The sequence below is a fragment of the Eurosta solidaginis genome, chromosome 3 (genome assembly GCF_040869045.1).
Source record: "Eurosta solidaginis isolate ZX-2024a chromosome 3, ASM4086904v1, whole genome shotgun sequence".
NCBI lineage: Eukaryota > Metazoa > Arthropoda > Insecta > Diptera > Tephritidae > Eurosta > Eurosta solidaginis.
Window position 1 is genome coordinate 139,931,638 of NC_090321.1, and position 23,412 is coordinate 139,955,049.

The 23,412-nt window shown below is 40.3% G+C and overlaps 1 protein-coding gene across 4 annotated transcripts in view; it reads right to left on the reverse strand.

Moving 5' to 3' along the window:
* L (zinc finger protein Lobe) overlaps positions 1-23,412 on the reverse strand; it is a 427,741-nt gene that overhangs the window by 15,602 nt on the left and 388,727 nt on the right. The window lies entirely within an intron of this gene.

Consider the following 23,412-nt stretch of genomic DNA (forward strand, 5'->3'; position numbering starts at 1 on the left):
TGACTCTATTGTTCAAAAAAAAAAAACACAAACACAGCCACCAATTTAAATCCCCTTTTCTAAATTTCTGTGGCACGAAGAGTTTTCCATCTTCGAATTTTGCGAACGTTCTCTGAGCGGACAAATATTTTATTCGGTTTTGAAAATCCAAAAGTTTGCATAAAATGCCTCTCAGTCCCCCAAAAATGTCCGAAACCGGGACAAAACCAAAAGGTGGCCCAAAGGAAGAAACGGCCAAGGAAAGGTCAACATCCCCTCGCCGGAAAGCCAAATCAGTTGACCCATCCGCGCAAAATTTCATCGCGGAAAGTGACAATCTGATGAGATACTGTGCAAAATTCAACGAAGCACCGATTCAGGATCACACTGAATCGTATCTCATGATAAAGGACAAATCACTAGATGATTATTGGGCACGACTCCAATCGGTTTACGATCTGGTTTTTTCGAAACCTGTTTTGCGTAGAATTTTGATGAGCGACTGGGAAAAAGGAAACTTGCCAATGTTGCAACTCCCCGCACCTTATTAGATTCTGTCCACGATTCAAACGAATGTCTGTGCAAAACCGGACACAATTCATAAAACAAGCTAAGCTGTGTACAAACTGCCTTAGCAGCACTCATATCATCAATGAGTGCACGAGCAAGTGGTCATGTTCGACATGTCATCAACGGCATCACACGCTGTTGCATGCGAGCCCACAAGCTCAACGTTCCACCCCGCGAACGAATGCACCAAACGTGCAGCACACAACTGCTGAGTCAACATCTCCCGTTCGACAAACGCAGAATAGCTCCGATTCTGGCGAGCTACCGTGTTGTTCAAAACACGCACCGGTTCAATCATTGCATGCAGCCAATGATAACCAAATTCTCCTTCCTACTGCTATGGTCGCAGTCGAACACGAAGGGGAATTATTTCAACTGAGAGCCCTTATTGATCAAGGCTCGGAAAGAACTTTCATTTCCTCGAAAGTGCAAAAACGGTTGAAACTTCCATTCCAACATTCAAATTTCGAAATCTCTGGCATGGGTGGACAAGTCGTACAAAAGTCCTCCAAGCTTTGTCCTTTGACACTGGTTGCATCCAAGGCCATGAAAAGGATAAAGGCTCATGCCATTGTGTTGCCGCAACTGACAAAAAATCTACCAACATCCACCATTAGTCGCAAAATCTGGCAGCAGTTGAAACTCCTTGAGCTCGCTGATCCCAGTTGCCACATACCGGGTCAGACTGACATGGTCATTGGCAGCGACATACTTCCACAAATTCTGCTGGAAGGTATAAAAAAGGTGTGCGGTAGCATACTTGCGCAACAAACCATTTTTGGTTGGATTCTCTGTGGTCCAATAACTGAAAATGTTGTGTCATTCTCGACACAAGTCCGAGCGTCAAACGAAACACTCAGTTCTCAACTGAGAAAATTTTGGGAAGAGGAGGAAATTCCACAACCTCCACAGATATCCCCCGAGGATCAAGCGTGTGAGCAGATATATGCAACAACCACGACACGTGCACCAAACGGTCGATACATTGTGCGACTTCCATTCAAGGAAGAGTTTCCTGAAAAACTCTCCCTCGGCAAATCCCGCCCGGCTGCTCTGCAGGAGTTTTTCAGCATGGAGCGATCGCTTCAGAAAAAGGGGGAGTTAGGTACAATGTACAACAATGTGTTGCAAGAATATCTCGACCTTGATCACATGGAATCTGCCGACCCATGCGAAATAACTTCGAATGGCAAGGTCTTCTCATTTTACTTGCCACATCATGCGGTAGTCAAACCAGATAAGGTCACCACCAAAGTTCGTGTGGTTTTCAACGCCTCTAAAAAATCTGGGTCAGGAAAATGCCTGAATGACGTGCTATACACTGGTCCAACTCTCCAACCAGATCTCATGCTACTAATTCTACAGTGGCGCATGCATAAGTATGTGTTCAATGGAGACATTGAAAAAATGTACCGTCAGATCCTTATACACGAGGACGACAAAGATTTTCAGCGAATCCTATTTCGCAAATCGGCCAACTCCAATGTTAGCGATTTCAATCTAAAAACGGTTACATTCGGCGTCAATTGTGCACCATATCTCGCTATCCGTACGTTGCATCAACTATCCGATGACACGAAAGCAACACTCCCGTTGGCTGCAACAATTCTCAAGACGCAAACATATGTTGACGACATCCTATCCGGAAGTCATACCATCGATAACGCCACTGAATCACTCGTTCAAGTGATAAACGCCCTAAAATCAGCTGGTTTCATACTAAAGAAACTAACGGCTAATCACCCGGCCATATTAGAACAGTTTCCGAAGGAGGATCTTCTAGACTCCAACTTCTTGAAATTCGAGAGCACTTCCAATACCAAAACTCTTGGCATTCGATGGAACGCGCTCACGGACAAATTTTCATACACCATTCTGCCGGAACACACCCAAAATGCGGTCACAAAGCGACAAATTTTATCTTCTGTTGCAAAACTGTTTGACCCGGCAGGATGGCTGTCGCCAGTTATGATCCAGGCCAAGATGCTTCTCCAAGAAATCTGGCTGGATGGCAGCGATTGGGATGAAAGCGCCAAACCCGCAACATTATCAAAATGGCAACATTTCGCAGAAAATCTGCCAGCCATTTGCCACATCGAAATCCCTCGATGGGTTAATGTCGTTCCAGGGCAAGACACCCAAATCCACGGGTTCTGTGATGCCTCGGAAAAAGCATATTGCGCAGCGATTTACATCCGCACACATGTGGGCAACCAAATAAAATCTTCTCTTTTGGTTGCGAAAGGCAAAGTTGCCCCCATAAAAACTGTAAGCTTACCCCGCTTAGAGCTATGTGGTGCAGTCCTACTCGCAAAACTGGCTTCAACTGTTCGAAAACAGCTCGACTTACAAGCATGCAACATATTCTTATGGTCAGATTCTGAGATTGTACTAGCCTGGCTAGAGAAATCTCCATCGACCTGGAAGACTTATGTGGCCAACCGTACCTCTCAAATTCGAGAATATCTTCCCAGCGGCACCTGGCGCCATGTATCTAGCCAAGACAACCCTGCTGATCTTGGAACACGTGGTTGCAAGCCGCATGATTTCATAGGCTCTTCACTTTGGTGGCACGTACCACAATGGCTTTCTTGCCACGTTTCGGCATGGCCAAAGCCGAAAGCAGGTAGTGCTTCTCCACCCGAGAAACGCAAGGTCGAAGCATATCACGCACTCGAGGAAGAGGACGATATTCTCCAACGCTTCTCCTCATACCCTCGAGCTCTCGGTGTGATTGCATACGTGTTCCGCTTTGCGAACAATGCCTGCAGCAAATCCAAATCGGTGGCAACACATAATCCCCATCTGACGTACAAAGAGTTGCAACATGTGAAAACGCGGCTTGTGGCAATGGCACAATCTCGCCATTTCGGGGCGGAAAAAGCGCCTTACAAAACAATATGCCAATAAGCAAAAAGAGTTCCCTTCTGGCTCTCGACCCATTTCTGGATGGATACGGGCTCCTACGTATCGGTGGAAGATTGGAACATTCTACAATGCAGTACAACGAGAAGCATCCAGTAATCCTTCCTCCGGATTCAAGGCTCTGCCAGTTGTATCTGGAGTTTTTACACCGCCTGCTTCTTCATGCAGAAATGCGGTTAATGCTCCAAATGGTGAGGCAAGAGTACTACGTACCAAAACTAAAGCCTCTTATAAAGAAATGCATTTTTCAGTGCAAATCTTGCACGCTTTTCAAACAGAAAACGCGCACGCAAATAATGGCAGCTCTACCACCTGAGCGCTGCAATTTCTCACTCCCCTTTTCCACAACAGGAGTAGACTTTGCAGGTCCATTCCAAATAAAAGCATCGGTTCTGAGGTCGACCACTATCATAAAAGGGTACGTGGCTGTATTCGTCTGTTTTTCCACAAAGGCAGTACATCTCGAGCTATGCTCGGACCTTACTACTGAAGCCTTTCGCGCAGCATTCGCCCGATTCGTTGGCAGACGAGGTTATCCCTCAAAAATAATGAGCGACAATGGTAAAACGTTCATTGGCGCTCAGCGCGCACTCGAACGCGACTTCGTTAAATTTCTTAACGAATGCTCTGCGGACATTGTGCAAAAATATGCCCCCCAGGGAATAAACTGGCAGTATATTCCACCCAGCGCTCCTCATATGGGCGGCTTGTGGGAATCCGCAGTAAAAAGTTTTAAAACCCACTTCAAAAAAACCGCTGCATCCCACAAGTTTACATTTGAAGAATTCACGACGCTGCTGGTGCGTATTGAAGCAGTTCTCAATTCAAGGCCTCTAACCTCACTATCCCAGGACCCAGCTGACTTCACAGCGCTCACTCCGGGTCACTTCCTTCGAGGTGCACCGCTATTAGCCATTCCTGAGCCAAACGCGGAAGACCTCTCCTGGATAAATCGATGGGAAAAACTCAAATCGCTTCATCACCAATTCAGTCGACGCTGGAAAGAGGATTATCTGAAGGACCTTCAGAAGCGCTATAAATGGCAAACGCCACAGCGAAATCCTAAACCAGGCGACCTTGTCGTAATTAAAGAAGATTCGCTCCCACCCACCGAGTGGCGTCTGGGACGAATCGAGAACGTTCGCCACGGACCTGACAACCATGTTCGGGTTGTAGAGGTTCGCACCCAAAATGGGCTTGTCATGCGCCCCTTAGTTAAACTGTGCTTTCTTCCAATGGAGTACTCTTCGAGCACAGCGCTATAACTTACGTTTCCCCTGTATAAATAAGTTTCCGTATCATCCGCTGTATCCAACTACTTCTCGTTTCTCTCTCTGCTCTTGTACTTTCAGGACGACACCATCATGGCATCTCGACCAGCATGCCCACTGGCTCCCACAGCAGAAACCGATAACTGCCTCCAGTGTCGGCTCTGCCACCGCTACCACGCGCTGCGGACCTGCCCGGCTTTCAAGGCGATGCGGCCACCGCAGCGTGCTACAGTGGCCAGGGCACAGGGCTATTGTTTCAATTGTCTGGCACTCACGCACACCACGGGGGAATGCGACTCCCGAGGGTCGTGCAAAATTTGCGGCCTGGCACATCACACCCTCCTGCACGAGAGGCCAAAAGGCCGACGTGGGCAGCGCAAAGCCCCTCCACAGAAAACCCCCCAAGCACCCCGCAAGCCGAACCCCAAGCCGAAGAAGGAAAAAGAGAGGACACCGACCCGCGCCTGCAGCGCCCAAAAGGCGCATCCTGCATTTAAAACAGCGACAACCACCAAACTCGCAAAGACGGCCAAGCGCACGATCGCGCGCACCCCTCAAGGCCTGCAAACGGCGCAATGCCAACGGCGCAATACGAATCGCGCCTTAGATACTACCATCCGCGCCCTGCAGGAACTGCAGAAGGTGCTTACTGGCACCTCCCTGCAGGGCGGGCAGGATGTTTAAGCCGCCTCCTTCATAATTTATACGGCGGCGAAATCCTTATGCGCAGCCGTGCGCGGCGAATGGAAAGGCGCCAACGCGCATACACTACCATCGTCAACAATTATATATGGCATTAGTCAGTCAAGAATTATTACTCGGCAACCGCGGACGCGCTCCTACTACAAAGTCGTGTATATATATGTACATATTTAAATACTTTGATTTTTTCCAAGTTTGAAGAAAGTGAATAGGAAAGAAATAAAAATAATATTGAATAACAAAATAAAAATTTGAATTTGTAACGTTTATAAAAAAACCAATAAATCTTTTTATTTCGGATTTGAGTGTAGCGAAGAGAGACCAAGTGAGAGTTATTCACTACCGAAGTTTTTGAACATGTATTAAAAATCGACGTCAATCCTTCCATTGAATACTTATTTCTCTATTTTATGCCAAAATCAATAAAGGATGCTACTTATTCCTCAAAAGATACTAAAATATCAAAACTCACAAATAGAATAGTCTTAATTAAAGATTTCGCATATGTGGAGGCAAGTAAACATCGCACATTTTAAAATTGTGTAATTTTCGTCACAAACATATTAATACGCATTTTAGCTATAATAAATTAGTTCCTGACGTATATTTGCTTGCCGGGGAAGCTTTTTTTCACTTCCATTTAAGTTCATCGCGTATAAATAGCAAATTGTTTATTTTCTCGCAATTTTTGACAACAGACCGCCAACCTAAACCCTGTTTTAAAAAATTTAAATCGCGCTGATGTCATTTTAAATTTAAAATACTTTTTTAGAGATAAAATAGTGCATTATAACATACTATAAATCATACTTAATTTAGAACCATGTTTAAACCAATAAAACTACTTTATTTCGACTATGACTACGGGCCAGAGAGTTTAACCTTGCCACTTTGTCCGTTAACATGAAATTTTACTGTTATCTTTGTTTAAGCGGTAAAAGTGGCAAGTGTTGAACGCTAGTAAGCTTCAACCGTAGTCTAAACTACCGCTGAAAAACCGGGTCTTAATGTTGCAATTTCAAGAAGTAATAACTTTGTTGAAGGATAAAGTGTGCTACATATAAATGTCTATGCTTTGATAATTCCCTTGTAAAGACATTAAGATTATAGATTTGCATTGCCAATATTTTCATGACACCATTTGAACAGAAATGGTTGTAGTTTTTAGAAAAGGGAATTTGTCATTTCCTTCATTCTTTTAAATTCCATTAATAAATTGTTTTTCTTTTAATCACACATCATTATTTAAGCCTAAGATATTAGTATGTTAAGTATATTTTTCTTGCAATATGTACTGTCAAATAATTTTTTCAACGCTTTACGCTAACTCGCTACAAAAGCGTTTGATGTAAACGCCAGTTTATCCAAAGTTACTTCAACACAATATCATGCTTATCCTGCGAACCACTTCTGTTCTCTCACCAAGATATCACTGTCCTCGATGTTAAGATATTGTTCAGATATTCGCACTCCCGCCACGGAGAGGCGATTCTGGACACAGCAATGTGTCAAACTTACACTCTCTCCCACTCTCACCTAAAAAGTGCCAGTATAAGACATTATTCAAACAATACGCCCAAAATCTCGGGATAATTAAGGTTGGGGACAACATATACAGAAATTGTTATTTGACTAATTACACACATGGTCAGGTAAAAGGAAAAGTGGGTGGGTATTTTCAAGAGGAGGATAGATTTCTTACTGAGAAAAATTTCATAATCGTAGAGGTCAGCTTCAGTACAAGCACTAGTCGTAAAAGTCATATTTCAGTTTGTTGAGAAACTTTTTAACCACCCTCCCACTGCTAGCGATAGAACGAGTACTGAGTAAGTAGTATCGATACTTTTCCAAAAGTACTCGAGTATTTCGTATCGATACTTTTCCCAGATACTTTACCAAGAGCCGATGGTCTACATGTTTAAGATGAAAAAGTTCAGTCCATTAACACCATAACTTGAGCATTTTACTTAAACCGACTTTTTGATAATGGTGAAATGGGAGACGATTTCTGCATATGGTGGTAAAAGAAAAGTATATGTTTATTGTCCAGAATCAGTAACTCAAACAAAATTATGAAAAGTTGCTAACCCCATAAAATTTCAATACATTTTAACTTGTCCTATAATAGAGCTTTTTCGTTCTACTGTGAAATCTTGGTGGATGGAGTAAGCAGTTTTACAGCATCGTCGACGATATATTGGTAATGAAAATGGTCGACATTAGATTATATCCACGTATACTTTCAAAAATGGGAAAAAGGAACAATATTTTAACAAATACTTATGAAGTGGTGAAACTTGAGGAGTGAATAAAAAAATTGCGATGTACAGTATAAATTTATTACAATTTTGTAAAATAGGCGTGGCGCCGCTCACATTAAGCAGAAGAAAACTTAAAAGTTTTGCAACCCGTTAATCAAAAGCCGTTGATATCACTTTGCAATATGATGGAAATATGGTCTTTGATATTATATATAGATCCGATCAAAAGCGGACAAGGACCACGCCTACTTTAAAGAAAAGGGGCTTCCAGTTGTAATCTTAACAAAATTTCCAATATAGATATGGTACGTAACAATACTACCAGAAGATATAGACTTATCAAAAGCTTTTGATTCAGTTAACCACGCCACGTTTGTGCAACAATTGGAAAGGTCCTCCCTTCCACCTAGTCTCAAGAGGTAGATAGCAAATTAGCTGTCTAGTCGGCAGGCATCGGTGCAATTCCGGAACATAACATCTCAAACCAGAAGAATTAAGCACGGTGGTGTTCTATCGCCGCTTTTGTTTAACTTCTACATATCGAAGTTCTCTTAACCACCAGAAGGAGTTAAGGATTCTTTCCTACGCCTATGAGTGTACGATAATGGCTACAGGTCCCGGCCCACCCATCGATGACCTATGTAAAAAAATAAACAACTATCTCCCTGATTTCTCTAGTTTTTTCGCTTCGCGAAACCTAACATTGTCACCGCCCAAATTATAGGCGGCCTTATTTACAACATACACAAAACAAATGTTGACCATATTGGACATCCACGTCGATGGCATTACGATATCTACTACGATTGTGCCTAGAATCCAGAGCCGTAACAAAATCCTCAAATCTCTTGCTGGCATTACCAATCAAAAAGAAATAGGCCGGACGCTAAGGTTATTGAAAATACGGGACTGTTAAAAACCCGCACTCGGAACCGATACGGGCTGTCTTCATATGTCCCCAGAGCACCACCTACATAGTGAGACGGGAGTACTCCCCATTAGGGCGAGAAATGAAATGCTGAACAAACAGTTTCTGTTGAATACATAGAAACCTGGGAATCCCACCAGACATCTAATTGAAGGAACCCGCCCCCAGGGTCTTAAGAAGTCATATCCGCAAGCATTATGAGGAAATCCGGCAAAAACATAAAAAGGTCCTCCGTGATATCCACAAAAAGGTGGCAGACCCCTATGCCAGGAATTGACCGGACAACCCCGTCCTTAAAGTTATATACCCTGAGCTCGCAGAAGAGGAAAGCGATTCCTCTAGGGAGACGCGCGTCACTCTAGCTCAACTTTGATCTCGATACTGTAACAGGCTAAACTCTCGCCTATCCAGGATCAACCACATGACATACCAACCATCTTTTCAACTGCAATGTGGAATCAACGCCTCTAACATCCCTTTCTCTGTGGTGCACCTCTGTTAAAACTGCAGGTTTCGTTGGACTCCCGTTAGAGGATATTAATGACAATTTGTGAGTGGTCGCACCTATTGGGTGAGGCGAATCACTTTTACAACAACAACAACCAGTAGAGATATGGCAGTGCAAATAACATAAGTTCTATTTAGTTAATCTCTCCAAAAAACATTTAATGCCATAAAAAAATACTTGACGTGATTCGCTTCCGAGGAGATTTAGACCCAGCTTCTCTTTCCTTGCTAAACCACTGCCGAGGGGCGACTCTTTCTAGAAAAACTTTTCTAACTGAAATTTTATTTTAACGCTATAAGTCGATCGAACATCTATTAAATCAATGAATGTCCGTGACTTTTCTGTATTCTTAAAATAAATGTAAGAGCACACAAATGGGTATATAATGTTCGGTTTCGTCCAAACATAAACTTCCTTGTTTGTTTTCTATTAAATTCAAAACATACGATCTCATTTTAAAAAAAGTTTCCTCACTTTTGGCAAAAATTCCGAAGAATTCACTTGGATCGAGAATACTCGATACCTTTTAATGAGTATGAGTACTAGCATCGATACTTTGATCGGAGTATTTTATGCGAGTACCGGTATCGATACTTCTTCTAAAAGTTGTATCACTACCGACTACACTCTTCGAACCAGTTCTTGCACAGGACGACGACCCCATTAAGCTCTCTACGTCAATGCTTTGTTCATGGAGCTATTTATCTCCGAAAATTAACACACGAACGTATTGTTGACAGGATCGTTCTGTGCATCAGCGGTATGTCTCTACCGAAAAAGCTCGAACAGTTCTTTTAATACGTAAAAAAATCGAAAGCGTTGCAGGCGCTGGAAACGATACCAAACACTTTTGCCAGATATGTTAGGTATTGGCAAAACAAGAATCGTTTATTTTAATTTTCTTTACACCCAGTATTATTATATTTTTTAATTTGTAGGTAAAAGTTTTAAATAATAAAATGAACTTTTCAAATTTACCGTGACACAAAATTAATTTTTTTCAAATTTGATTAAAAGGGTAAATAGGTTCAAATTTGCAAAAAAAATTTAAATTAGAATCAGAGCAAACATCTCATAAAACACTTCAGGAAAAAATTTTACGACGTGAACGTAGGCCAATTTTTGAGTGGTCAACAGCAAACTTCTTGTACTTCAAGCCAAAAAAATCCCATGTTCTTCCAATTTATAAGGATAAGATCCAGCTTTCCGATTGTTATATGTATTTAAATAAATCTAATATATATTATAAATGGGAAAGTTGGGATGTTTAGATGTTTGGATGTTTGGTTGGTTGGCTGTTTGCCCAGACGTTTGTCTTTGTGACTCAATCACGCAAGAACGGCTGCACCGATTTGGATGAAATTTGGGACACATATAGCCAATAGTCTAGAAGGATCTACTAGCTATATCTTTTTGAAAAGGGGGGAGATCCCCGCCCCTAGGAACAGTTATAATTTAATTATTTTATTTTTTCGTCCTTGTGACTGAATCACGCCAGAACCGCTACACGGATTTTAATGAAATTTGGGACACAGACAATAGTCTACTAGCGAAATTTTTTTCGGACATGGAAAAGGGGATGGGGGTCCCACGACCCCTTCGAACAATTACTCTCAAATTACAACTTTACGTATACGGGCCTTCACCAATATTACAGACTCAATGGGTCAAATAAGTCGAGGGCTTACAAACTGAGCAGTGACACCCTCCGCCCCCCTCTCCCCCTTCTCGCCCTCTGGTGTAAAATGTATATATATTGTTATAACTCAATATAAATGTTCTTCTTAATCAATAATTTTTAGTATCTGGCTCATACAGATCGAGATCTAAACAATTTTGGAAAAACGATCGGTGGTGGTCTCCGTCTCCTCCCGCCATCCTCCCTCCATCAATTGCTTTTATTAGCTTCACCTGTATCTTTCTTTGTAACTTTTCATTCGCTCCAACGCGCATGCTGCCTTATTAACATGGTTTTATAATTAGCTTCACCTTATTTGTAATCCCGTTAGGGTCATATTGAGACCCTTCCGGGATAATTTCTGAATGGTTTTCGGGATCCCGCCGGGTCATTTCGGGACTTTTTCGGGATTATTTCTGGATCAATTTGGGACCCTTCGGGGATCATTTCTGTAGTTTTTGGGATCCGTCATTTCGGGACTATTCGGGATCATTTCGGGACTATTTCGCGATAATTTGGGGACACTTCCCGCATCATTTCTGGATGGGTTTCGGGATCCGTCCGGCATCCCGTCGGGGTATTTTCGGGATCATTTGCGTACCTTTGAGAGATAAATTCTTCATGGTTTCCGGGAACATTACGGGACTTTTTTGGGTCAATTTGGGTCCCTTCCGGCATCATTTCTGGATGGTTTTCGGGATCCGTCCGGGATCCCATCGTTGCCATTTCGGGGCTATTTTGGGATCATTTGGGGTATCTTCCGGCATCATTTCTGGATGGATTTCGAGATCCGTCTGGGATCCCGTCGGAGTCATTTCGGGACTTTTTCGGGATCATTTCTGGATGGTTTTCGGGATTCGTCCGGATCCCGTCTGGGTCATTTCGGGACTTTTTCTCGAGTAATACGGTATCATTTGGGGACCCTTTCGGCATCATTTCTGGATGGTTTTCGGGATCCGTCCGGGAACACCCCAGGGTCATTTCGGGACTTTTTCTCGACTGGTACGGGATCATTTGGGGACCCCTCCCGGCATCATTTCTGGATAGTTTTCGGGATCTGTACGGGAACCCATCGGGGTAATTTCGGGACTTTTTCGGGACTATCTTGGGATCATTTGGGGCCCTTTAGGGGTCATTTCATGACTTTTTCTGTATTATTTCGGGATCATTTGCGTACCTTAGACAGCTAAATTTTTGATGATTTCCGGTGTCATTACGTGGTTTTTCGGGGTCATTTTGGGCCATTTCTGGATGGTTTTCGCGATCCGTCGTGGATCCCCTCGAGGTCATTTCCGAACTTTTTCGGGACTATTTCGGGATCATTTTGGTACCCTTCAGGGATCATTTCTGTGTGGTTCTCCGGATAAGTCTAGAATCGTGTCGACGTCATTTCGGGTTTATTTGGATCTATTCCGGGAACTTTTGGAGATCCTTCCGGGGCATATCTGGATGGTTTTCGGGATCCGTCCGCGATAGCGTCGGGGTCATTTCGTGGCTTTTTATGTATAATGTCGGGATCATTTGGGGATCCTATTAGGTTATCAGCTCATTTAGATCTTTTTTTCTCAATTACAAAAATAAAATGCATTAGACAGAAAAAATTTTTTAAACAGATAACTTGATAAGCAGGAATAGCCCATATATTTCAATTTCTCCTTGCGGACGGGGCCGCGGGTAAAGGCTAGTAAATATATAATATGCATATATGTATAAACTATATCACCGTGCACATAACAGTTTCTAATTTACTTATTTAACTTAATGTGCTTAACCGTTTAAACGGTTATGATCGTCCAACAAGGCGCTCCAGTCGTCATTCGCTCTGCCAACTGGCTCCAATTAGTCCTTCCAGCGGAGTGGGGGCCGTCCTCTTCCTCTGTTTACCGAGGCGGGTTCCGATAAAAACACTTTCTTAGCCGGAGCGTCATCTTTCATTCGCATAACATAACCTAGCCGGCGTAGCCGCTGCGTTTTAATTCGCTGGACTATGTTGATGTCTTCGTAAAGCTCCTACAGCTCATTATTAAAACTTCTTCGGCACTGGCCATCGCCAACGCGTAGAGGTACATAAATCTTTCGAAGAACTTTTCTCTCTAACACTCCCAGAGCCGTTTCATCTGCTGTTGTCATGGTCCATGCTTCTACACCATATAGCAGGACAGGTACGATAAGTGAGTTGTAGAGCATTATTCTCGTTTGGCGAGAGAGCACTCTACTTTTCAATTGCCTATCTAGTCCAAAGTAGCATTTATTGGCAAGATTTATTCTTCGCTGGATTTCAGAGCTGATGCTGTTGTTAGTGTTAATTCTGGTTCCCAATAAACGAAGTATTTTACTATTTCGAAATTATGGCTGCCAACAGTAGCGTGGTGGCCAAGGCGCATATGCGCTGACTCTTTGCTTGGTGACAGCAGGTACTTCGTTTTGTCCTAATTCACCATCAATCCCATCTTTATCGCTTATTTTTCCAGTTTGTTGGAAGCAGAACTTACGGCGCGGGTGTTGAGGCCGATGATATCAATGTCATCGCATATGTCAGTAATTGCACGGCTTTATAGAATATTGTTCCAGAGCGGTTAAGTTCTGCAGCTAGTATAATTTCGCCAGTATCAAATTAAAGAAATCGCAGGGGGTCACCCTGTCTAAAATTTCATTTTGTTTCGAACGGTTCGGAGAGGTCCTACCAAATTCTGACCGAGCTAATGGTGTTGCTCAACGTCATTTTGCACAGCCGCATAAGTTTTGCGGGGAAACCAAATTCAGACATAGAGGCATATAGGCAGCTTCTTTTCGAGCTGTCGAACGCGGCTTTAAAATCGACGAAGAGGTGATGTTTGTCGTTTCTTTTTTCGCGGGTTTTTTTCCAAAATTTGGCGCTTGTGGAAATCTGGTCGACAGTAGATTTATCGGGGCTAACAGGTTCTACTCTTATACCATAAACCCTCCCATCTTACGTTAAAATTTCACCTGTGTGGGGGTGATGGTAATGGGTTACACGTCGTGTTTGTGTTTATATGCCCGTCTGTTTGCACGACGTCTGGCTTTGTCTACTGAAGGATGCATTAAAAATTGTCGGCAAAAGGCACTCGCTTTCTTTGGATCTGATAAAGTTTTATCGCCGAAAGTGATGAATACTTTTTCATTGTGTTTTGTTGGATTGGAAAACGTTTTGATTGTTGACCATAATTTATCAACACTCGCAAAGAGGTCTTTAAGTGCTCTTCCCATTTGTCACGTTTTTGTTCATTTCCGAGGAGTGGGACATCGCCGTTTATCGTGCATAAAGTCCGTAATAAAAGAAACGAGTTTCGCTGATGTGAAGCGTTAAAACGTGATTCTTGTTTATTACCGAAATCCATTTCTATTTATACAAAAGTTCTTAATCTAAACATACATACTTACGTTAATGCTTACATACCAAAAGTACATGATTTCATAATAAATAATTGTTCGTCAGCAAATTATTGTATTGACCTACATATTGCCAATAAGATCCGCGCGTAAGCTGGTTGGTATGACGAATCAATATATTGGGCGGTTTGGCAAATGCGAATGAACTCATAGTGGTTATCTGGGTCAGTTAAATATGAACGTGAGTGTGTATGTATATTTGTATTGTTAAGCGCATTCGAAATGAGGTGAACTCCACGCAACACTACACCATCGGCCTTTCAAAAGTGAACGTATATAATTTCGCGCTTAATTATAGACGGTCACTCTAATGTCACTGATATAAGTGTGCCGTTTTGTTTCATTTTACGTTTAATGACCCAGTCAACTTGCTTGGTGTTACCAAATTTTTCATTCCTCTTTTTTTTTTGTTTTTCACATTCAATTGTAATTTATGTCATAGTGGTGACTTGATGCTATAAGTAAAGAATTGTTTGTTTATGTGTTTTCTTTTTGCTTTGATTCGTTTGCATTTGCTTTACATATGTACCCGTTGTGCTGACTCTCGTTTTTTATATTCAGTTGAACAGAGCTCACAGAGTATATTAACTTTGATTGGATAACGGTTGGTTGTCCATGTATAAAAGAATCGAGATAGATATAGACTTCCATATATCAAAATCTTCAGTACCGAAAAAAATTTGATTGAGCCATATCCGTCCGTCCGTCCGTTAACACGATAACTTGAGTAAATTTTGAGGTATCTTGATGAAATTTGGTACGTAGGTTTCTGGGCACTCATCTCAGATCGCTATTTAAAATGAAAGATATCGGACTATAACCACGCCCACTTTTCCGATATCGAAAGTTTCGAAAAATCGAAAAAGTGCGATAATTCATTACCAAAGACGGGTAAAGCGATGAAATTTGGTAGGTGAGATGAACTTATGACGCAGAATTAAAAATTAGTAAAATTTTGGACAATGGGCGTGGCACCGCCTACTTTTAAAAGAAAGTAATTTAGAAGCTTTGCAAGCTGTAATTTGGCAGTCGTTGAAGATATCATGATGAAATTTGGGAGGAACGTTACCCCTATTAATATATGTATGGCTAATAAAAATTAGCAAAATCGGAGAACGACCCGTCAAAATTTAACAAAAAATTTAATATCTTTACAGTATATAGGTAAATTATGTCAACATTCATCCCCAGTAATGATATGGTGCAACAAAATACAAAAATAAAAGAAAATTTCAAAATGGGCGTGGCTCCACCCTATTTCATTTAATTTGTCTAGAATACTTTTAATGCCATAAGTCGAACAAATATTTATAAATCCTTGTGAAATTTGGTAGGGGCATAGAATCTACAACGATAACTGTTTTTTGTGAAAATAGGCGAAATCGGTTGAATACACGCCCAGTTTTTATACACAGTCGGCTGTCTGTCCTTCCGCTCGGCCGTTAACAGGATAACTTGAGCAAAAATCGATATATCTTTACTAAACTCAGTTCACGTACTTATCTGAACTCACTTTGTATTAGTAAAAAAAATGGCCGAAATCCGACTTATCCTTTTTCGATATCGAAAATTACGAAAAATGAAAAAAAGCCATAATTCTATACCAAATACGAAGAAAGGGATTAAACATGGTAATTGGATTGGTTTATTGACGCAAAATATAACTTTAGAAAAACCTTTGTAAAATGGGTGTGACACCTACCATTTTAAGTAGAAGAAAATAAAAAAGTTCTGCAGGGCGAAATTAAAAGCCTTTGGAATCTTGGCAGGAATACTGTTCATGGTATTACATACATAAATAAATTAGCGGTACCCGACAGATGATTTTCTGGGTCACCCTGGTCTTCATTTTAGTCGATATCTCGAAAACGCCTTCACATATACAACTACCACCACTCCCTTTTAAAACCCTCATTAACCTTTAATTTGATACCCGTATCGTACAAACACATTATAGAGTCACCGCTGGTCCACATTTATGGCGATATCTCGAAAAGGCGTCCACGTATAGAACTAAGGCCCACTCCCTTTTAAAATACTCATTATCACCTTTCGTTTGATAGCCATATTGTACAAACGCATTCTAGAGTCAACCCGATATCCCGAAAATGCGTCCACCTATAGAACTGAGGCCCACTCCCTTTAAAATACTCATTAACACCTTTCATTTGATACCCATATCGTGCAAACAAATTTTGAGTCACCCCTGGTCCACCTTTATGGCGATATCTCGAAATGGCGTCCACCAATAGAACTAAGGCCCACTCCCTTTTAAAATACTCATTGGCACCTTTGGTTTGATACCCATATTGTACAAACGCATTCTAGAGTCGCCCCTGGTCCACCTTTATGGAGATATCCGAAAAGGCGTCCACCTATAGAACTAAGGCCCACTCCCTTTTAAAATACTCATTAACACCTTTCATTTGATACCCATATCGTACAAAAAAATTCTAGAGTCACCTCTGGCCAACCTTTATGGCGATATCTCGAAAAGGCGTCCACCTATAGAACTAAGGTCCACGCCCTTTTAAAATACTCATTAGCATCTTTCAATTGATACCCATATCGTGCAAACAAATTCTAGAGCCACCCCTGGTCCAGCTTTATGTCGATATCTCGAAAAGGCGTCCACCTATAGATCTAAGGCTCACTCCTTTTAAAAATACTCATTAACACCTTTCATTTCATACCCATATCGTACAAACAAATTCTGGAGTCACCCCTGGCCCACCTTTATGACGATATCTAAGGCCAACTCCATTTTAAAATACTCATTAACACCTTTCATTTGATACCCATATCGTACAAACAAATTCTAGAGTCACCTCTGGCCAAACTTTATGGCGATATCTCGAAAAGGCGTCCACCTATAGAACTAAGGTCCACGCCCTTTTAAAATACTCATTAACATCTTTCAATTGATACCCATATCGTACAAACAAATTCTAGAGTCACCCCTGTTCCACCTTTATGGCGATATCTCGAAAAGGTGTCCACCTATAGAACTAAGGTCCACGCCCTTTTAAAATACTCATTAACACCTTTCAATTGATACCCATATCGTACAAACAAATTCTAGAGTCACCCCTGGTCCACCGTTATATCGATATCTCGAAAAGGCGTCCACCTATAGATCCAAGGCCCCACTCCCTTTTAAAATACTCTTTAACACCTTTCATTTGATACCCATATCGTACAAACAAATTCTAGTGTCAGCCCTGGTCCACCTTTATGGCGATATCCCTAAATGGCGTCCAGTTATAGAACTATGGCCCACTCCCTCTTAAAATACTCTTTAATACTTTCCATTTGATACACATGTCATACAAACACATTCCAGGGTTACCCTAGGTTCATTTTCCTTCATGGTGGTTTTCCCTTATTTTGTCTCCATATCTCTCAACTGAGTATGTAATGTTCGGTTACACCCGAACTTAGCCTTCCTTGCTTGTTTTCTTCATAATATGCTGACTCTGTTTTTTTTCTATTCTACAACTTGTGTTTGAGTTACAAGCAGGTGTTTTATATTGTTTTTAGCCTATTCTTATGGACTGTTATTTCTAGATAAGGTATAAAGTTAAAATATTGTCCTGTTACTATTTTCTAAAATATTTTTCCTATTATGTAAAATTATGACCTCTTAAGTTGTGAGGTTTTCTTAAATTTAAATGCATGTGCGGTTCCAGGGGGGTTCAACGTTGTTGTTTGTGGTGTATTATACTATTATTAATTAAATGCAGTCTGCCCCTGAAGAAGCTAAGAAGATTAGCGAAACGTAGGGCTTGAATAGTGGGGTCCTTTGACTTGCACTAAAGCAAATTTTGGCCATTGCAGCCTATTTCTATTACATTCATATGCAAAAAGTGTTGACCAGCTTAATCAAATCTAACCGGGAGAACTTTTTTTGTATTGACTGTAATGAAGTATATAATACGAATCTACATAGTAGTTTCTTATTACACAACGGATTTTTACTAATTCTTAATTTTTCTTGCTTTTTTACATTATTATGATATATATTTCAAATAAATGTCCTCTCCCCTAGAACGTAAAAAAGCAAAAAAAATGAAAATTTGTAAAAATCCGTTTTGTGATAGGAAACTACTATGTAGATTAGTATTATATACTTCATTACAGTCAATACAAAAAAAGTCCCCCCCCCCCCCCCTGGAAACGCGCATGCTTAAATGAGACCCGGGCTAGTAAATTTATAATTATTTCTTTAATGTGATATTTCTAATAACTAAAGATGAATGATTCTTATATTAACTACTTTTTTAAACAACGATTTTCATTGTTCATCGAGTTCTACTAAACTAAGAACATATAAAGTACGAAATCTGTCATTAATTATGCGAAAAATTTAATTGATGGAAGAGCTAAGTAGTTATGTACTAGTAGTAGTCCAATTAATGGGCAAAATAATGATACAGTGTACAGTATACTTGTTGGTTTTTTCGTATTTTCCGGAATATATTTTTGATCTTTTACGTCATGCGATTTCTGCGGCGGCCACCAAGACAGAATCGTCATGATTTTTATGAAGAATTATTTTTATTTTTTCCGGGATTGTCACATGCACAACCTCTTGGGTTGGTGCGATTATTTGATCATAGAGAACTTGGGTACCTTTTTATTTTATAAATTCGCCTACTGCAGTAAATATTTCATTCTTAATCACCAATTTGCTCCTCAGGACAACTGTGTTTTTATTCTTTACAAGTCCCAGGTTACAGGCACTGCCTGATAAGTAATTGTCCTAAGTCAATTTTATCATTAACAATCAGGTTGCTTGTTTTTCTTACGCTACCATTTTTTTATGAAAAGGAGCGCGACATGTCTCATTGTTGCAAATTTATATAGCGCTTTGTATATTTTTATATGTTCTGTTTGTGACTTTTTCTTCTTTTCGTTTTTTTGTTGTTCTTATTGGCTGGTTTTTTAGTATTTTTTTCTTAGTTTTTGCATATTTCCACTTATAAAGCTTTTTAGTCAAGCAATGCTTGTGAAGAATTACTGTTTTGTCAGGGCTGTGGTCTAAATTTTCTACTTTGACGGCCTTGATAACTTCCATAGGAACTACTATTGTGAAGCTTCCTTTGTCTTTAAAGATATCAGAAGTATTCGAAGAAATTATGCAAATTCTTGATTTCCCATTGAATTTAGGCGGGGCTAATGATTATCTTTGTCTTTAAAGATATCAGAAGTATTCGAAGAAATTATGCAAATTCTTGATTTCCCATTGAATTTAGGTGGGGCTAATGCAGCTGACTTTCCTGTCAATTGAACCATTTTTAAAGTTGCTTTTTGGGGTTTACTATGTGATGAAGGTTTATTTTTAATTGTCTACTGCTCTTCCTCAAATTGGATAAAAGAATTTTAGATGCGGTTTGATGCGGTTTTCAGCTGTCTATATTTAATTTTCATTTAATTTTTGAGTATCGTAGCTATTGCAACGGTCAATAGCACGATTACACCAATCAAACGGCTAGCCAAATATCGGTTCGTTTTTGTCTCTACCTCGGCTAGTGGTTCGTATTTAATTGTTCTGTTTTCTATTTCTTTATTTCCTGAATTACCTGAATTTTCCTTTTCTAATTCATATCCGGCTAATGGTATCATTATGCCGTGTGCTATCTTTGTATACCAAGCCATGTGAAATTCTCTAATATTATTAGAAGACCCGGCAGACGTTGTCCTGCCCTAAATTTGGCCTATCCCCCCTCTTCACTTTTTCCTAATCCTTTAATTCACTCCTCCCTCCATCTTTTTCGCTTCATCTGCATCTTCGTCTCATTCTATCTCTTTCTCAGTCTTCTTCTCTCGTTTCTCTTCTCTCAAGTTTTTCTCCTTCTTCTTCATCTCTTATTGCCAGTCCCAGAGCGCGGTATGTATTTTGTGCCAGTCCCACTCCGAGTCTCAGTCTCAGTTCCAGTCCTAGTCCTAATCCCAGTCCCAGTCCGTCTCTGGTATACTTCCCGGAAAAAAGCATCGTATATACTAATATAGGCAAATTTATATACGAAATTTCAGGCAGGTGGGTATTATTAATTCTTGTCTTTATTTCGGCTACGCATGCATATTTATCAGTTTTGCCAGGTTGATGCGACTAAATCGAATATCACAATGACTTTTAGAGCTCTCAGCAGCAGCTTTCATTTGATATCCATAATACACACACATTCTAGGTGTATCCGGGTCCATGTTTTGGCCTATTTCTCGAGACCGTAGTCACCCAGCGGTGTAAAATTTACTCTGTACGAAAGCATACATCAACAGCTTCAATTTGATACCCATATTATAAAAACACATTCTAGGTGTATCCGGGTCCACGTTTTGGGCTATATCTCGAGACCCTAGCCTCCCAGTTGTATGAAAATTATCCTGTACTATAGCACTCATCAACAGTTTTCATTTGATATCCATATTGTATAAACACATTCTAGGGGTACCCGGGTCCACGTTTTGGGATATATCTCGAGACCCTAGCCTCCCAGTTGTATGAAAATTCTCCTTTACTATAGCACTCATCAACAGCTTTCATTTGATATCCATATTGTATAAACACATTGTAGGGGTACCAGAGTCCACGTTTTGGGCTATATCTCGAGACCCTAGCCTCCCAGTTGTATGAAAATTATCCTGTATTATAGCACTCATCAACAGTTTTCATTTAATATCCATATTGTATAAACACATTCTAGGGGTACCTGGGTCCACGTTCTGGGATATATCTCGAGACCCTAGCCGCCCAGTTGTATGAAAATTCTCATGTAATATATCACTCATCAACAACTCTCATTTGATATCCATATGGTATAAACACATTCTAGGGGTACCCGGGTCCACGTTTTGGGCTATATCTCGAGACCTTAGCCTCCCAGTTGTATGACAATTATCGTGTACTATAGCACTCATCAACTGTTTTCATTTGATATCCATATTGTATAAACACTTTCTAGGGGTACCCGGGTCCACGTTTTGGGCTATATCTCGAGAACCTAGCCTCCCAGTTGTATGACAACTATCCTGTACTATAGCACTCATCAACTGTTTTCATTTGATATCCATATTGTATAAACACATTCTAGGGGTACCCGGGTCCACGTTTTGGGCTATATCTCGAGACCCCAGCCTCCCAGTTGTATGAAAATTATCCTGTACTATAGCACTCATCAACAGCTTTCATCTTATATCCATATTGTATAAACACATTCTGGGGGTACCCGGGTCCACGTTTTGGGCTATATCTCGAGACCCTAGCCTCCCAGTTGTATGAGCATTATCCTGTACTATATCACTCATCAACAGCTTTCATTTGATATCCATATTGTATAAACACATTCTAGGGGTACCCGGGTCCTCGTTTTGGGCTATATCTCGAGACCCTAGCCTCCCAATTGTATGAAAATTATCCTGTACTATAGCACTCATCAACAGCTTTCATTTGACAACCGTATTGTATAAACACATTCTAGGGGTACCTGGGTCCACGTTTTGGGATATATCTCGAGACCCTAGCCTCCCGGTTATATGAAAATTCTCCTTTACTATAGCACTCATCAACAGCTTTAATTTGATATCCATATTGTATAAACACATTCTAGGGGTACCCGGGTCCACGTTTTGGGCTATATCTCGAGACCTTAGCCTCCCAGTTGTATGAAAATTATCCTGTACTATAGCACTCATCAACAGCTTTCATTTGACAACCGTATTGTATAAACACATTCTAGGGGTATCCGGGACCACGTTTTGGCCTATATCTCGAGACCCTAGTCACCCAGGGGTGTGAAAATTATCCTGTACTATAGCACTCATCAACAGCTTTCAGTTGATATCTATAATGTATAAACACATTCTAGGGGTACCCGTGTCCACGTTTTGATCTCAAGACCCTAGACACGTAGCGAAAAAAAAGGTAGACGTTGGCCGATTCTCAGACCTACCCAATAGGCTCAGACAATTTAATGAGAATCGGTTCAGCCGTTTCGCAGGAGTTCGGCCTCTAAAACCGTGACAGAAGAATTTTATATATTAGATTTATCTGCTTTTGTGAGAAAGGGGCTAAATTTAATTTTTGATTTTATTCTTTATCCTATGCATTCCATTTTACTTGTTTATTTAGTTAACATGACCAAAGTCTAAGAAAATCGTTGTTCTTATCGGAAAAATTTATTTTTTTTTTCAACTTACAAAATATTTTAAAAATTAATTTTTATGTCATTTTCAATGATAGCGTTAATATTCTATTTTGTCTTAAAAAAAAATTCCTTTAGATTTTAACATTAAAAAATTTTTTTAATAAGGCATTTTAATTTTCTTTGTATTTCCTTACTTTTTTCCAACATTTTTCTTTAAATTTTAATAAAACCTAATTAACTTAAAATCGCAAACTTCCTTTTAATTAAACTAGTCTTACTTAAAAAAAAAATTCCTAAGCAAAAACAAAGTGCCCCTAAGGCCGCTCAATTGATTCTACAGATTAAAATATACTTATATTAATTGTGTCCAACTTGCTGCCAGTCTTTTCTTGATGTCTGTTAATGTTTTCTCAACGTCTGTCGCCATTCACGATTTTCCATCAGTATTCCACTTCCTTATGCATCACAAATTTCATTTTATATACCATCCATTATGCTGCTAAAGTAATATGCTGTTCTTTATTGTTGTTGCTGTTGTTGAAAAAGGATTTGGTCGCCTTGTTTGTCTAGATTAATCCATCAATATCTAGCTTCCAATGTTTGTTTTGCTCTCAATGTTTAGCTTCCAATACTTTTGCGTTTGTTTAGAGTATTCGTGGGTTATAAAATGATCCGTGGAATCTCCTCTAGCCAGTTTGTGGCTTTTATTTTTATACTTAAAAAGAAAATTGGCAGGATCTCTTCCAGTCAGATTATTCTAGCAGTTTTGCTGATGTTAATCTAGACTGGCAAAATATTCCTCCAGTTAGATCTTTAGCAGTTTTGCTAATTCCTGATCTATACTGGCAGGATCGCCATGTAATAAATGAAACGAGTTTCGCTGATTTGATGCGGTTTTCAGCTGTCTATATTTAATTTTCATATAATTTTTGAGTATCGGAGCTATTGCAACGGTCAATAGCACGATTACGCCAATCAAACGGCTAGCCAAATATCGGTTCGTTTTTGTCTCTACCTCGGCTGGTGGTTCGT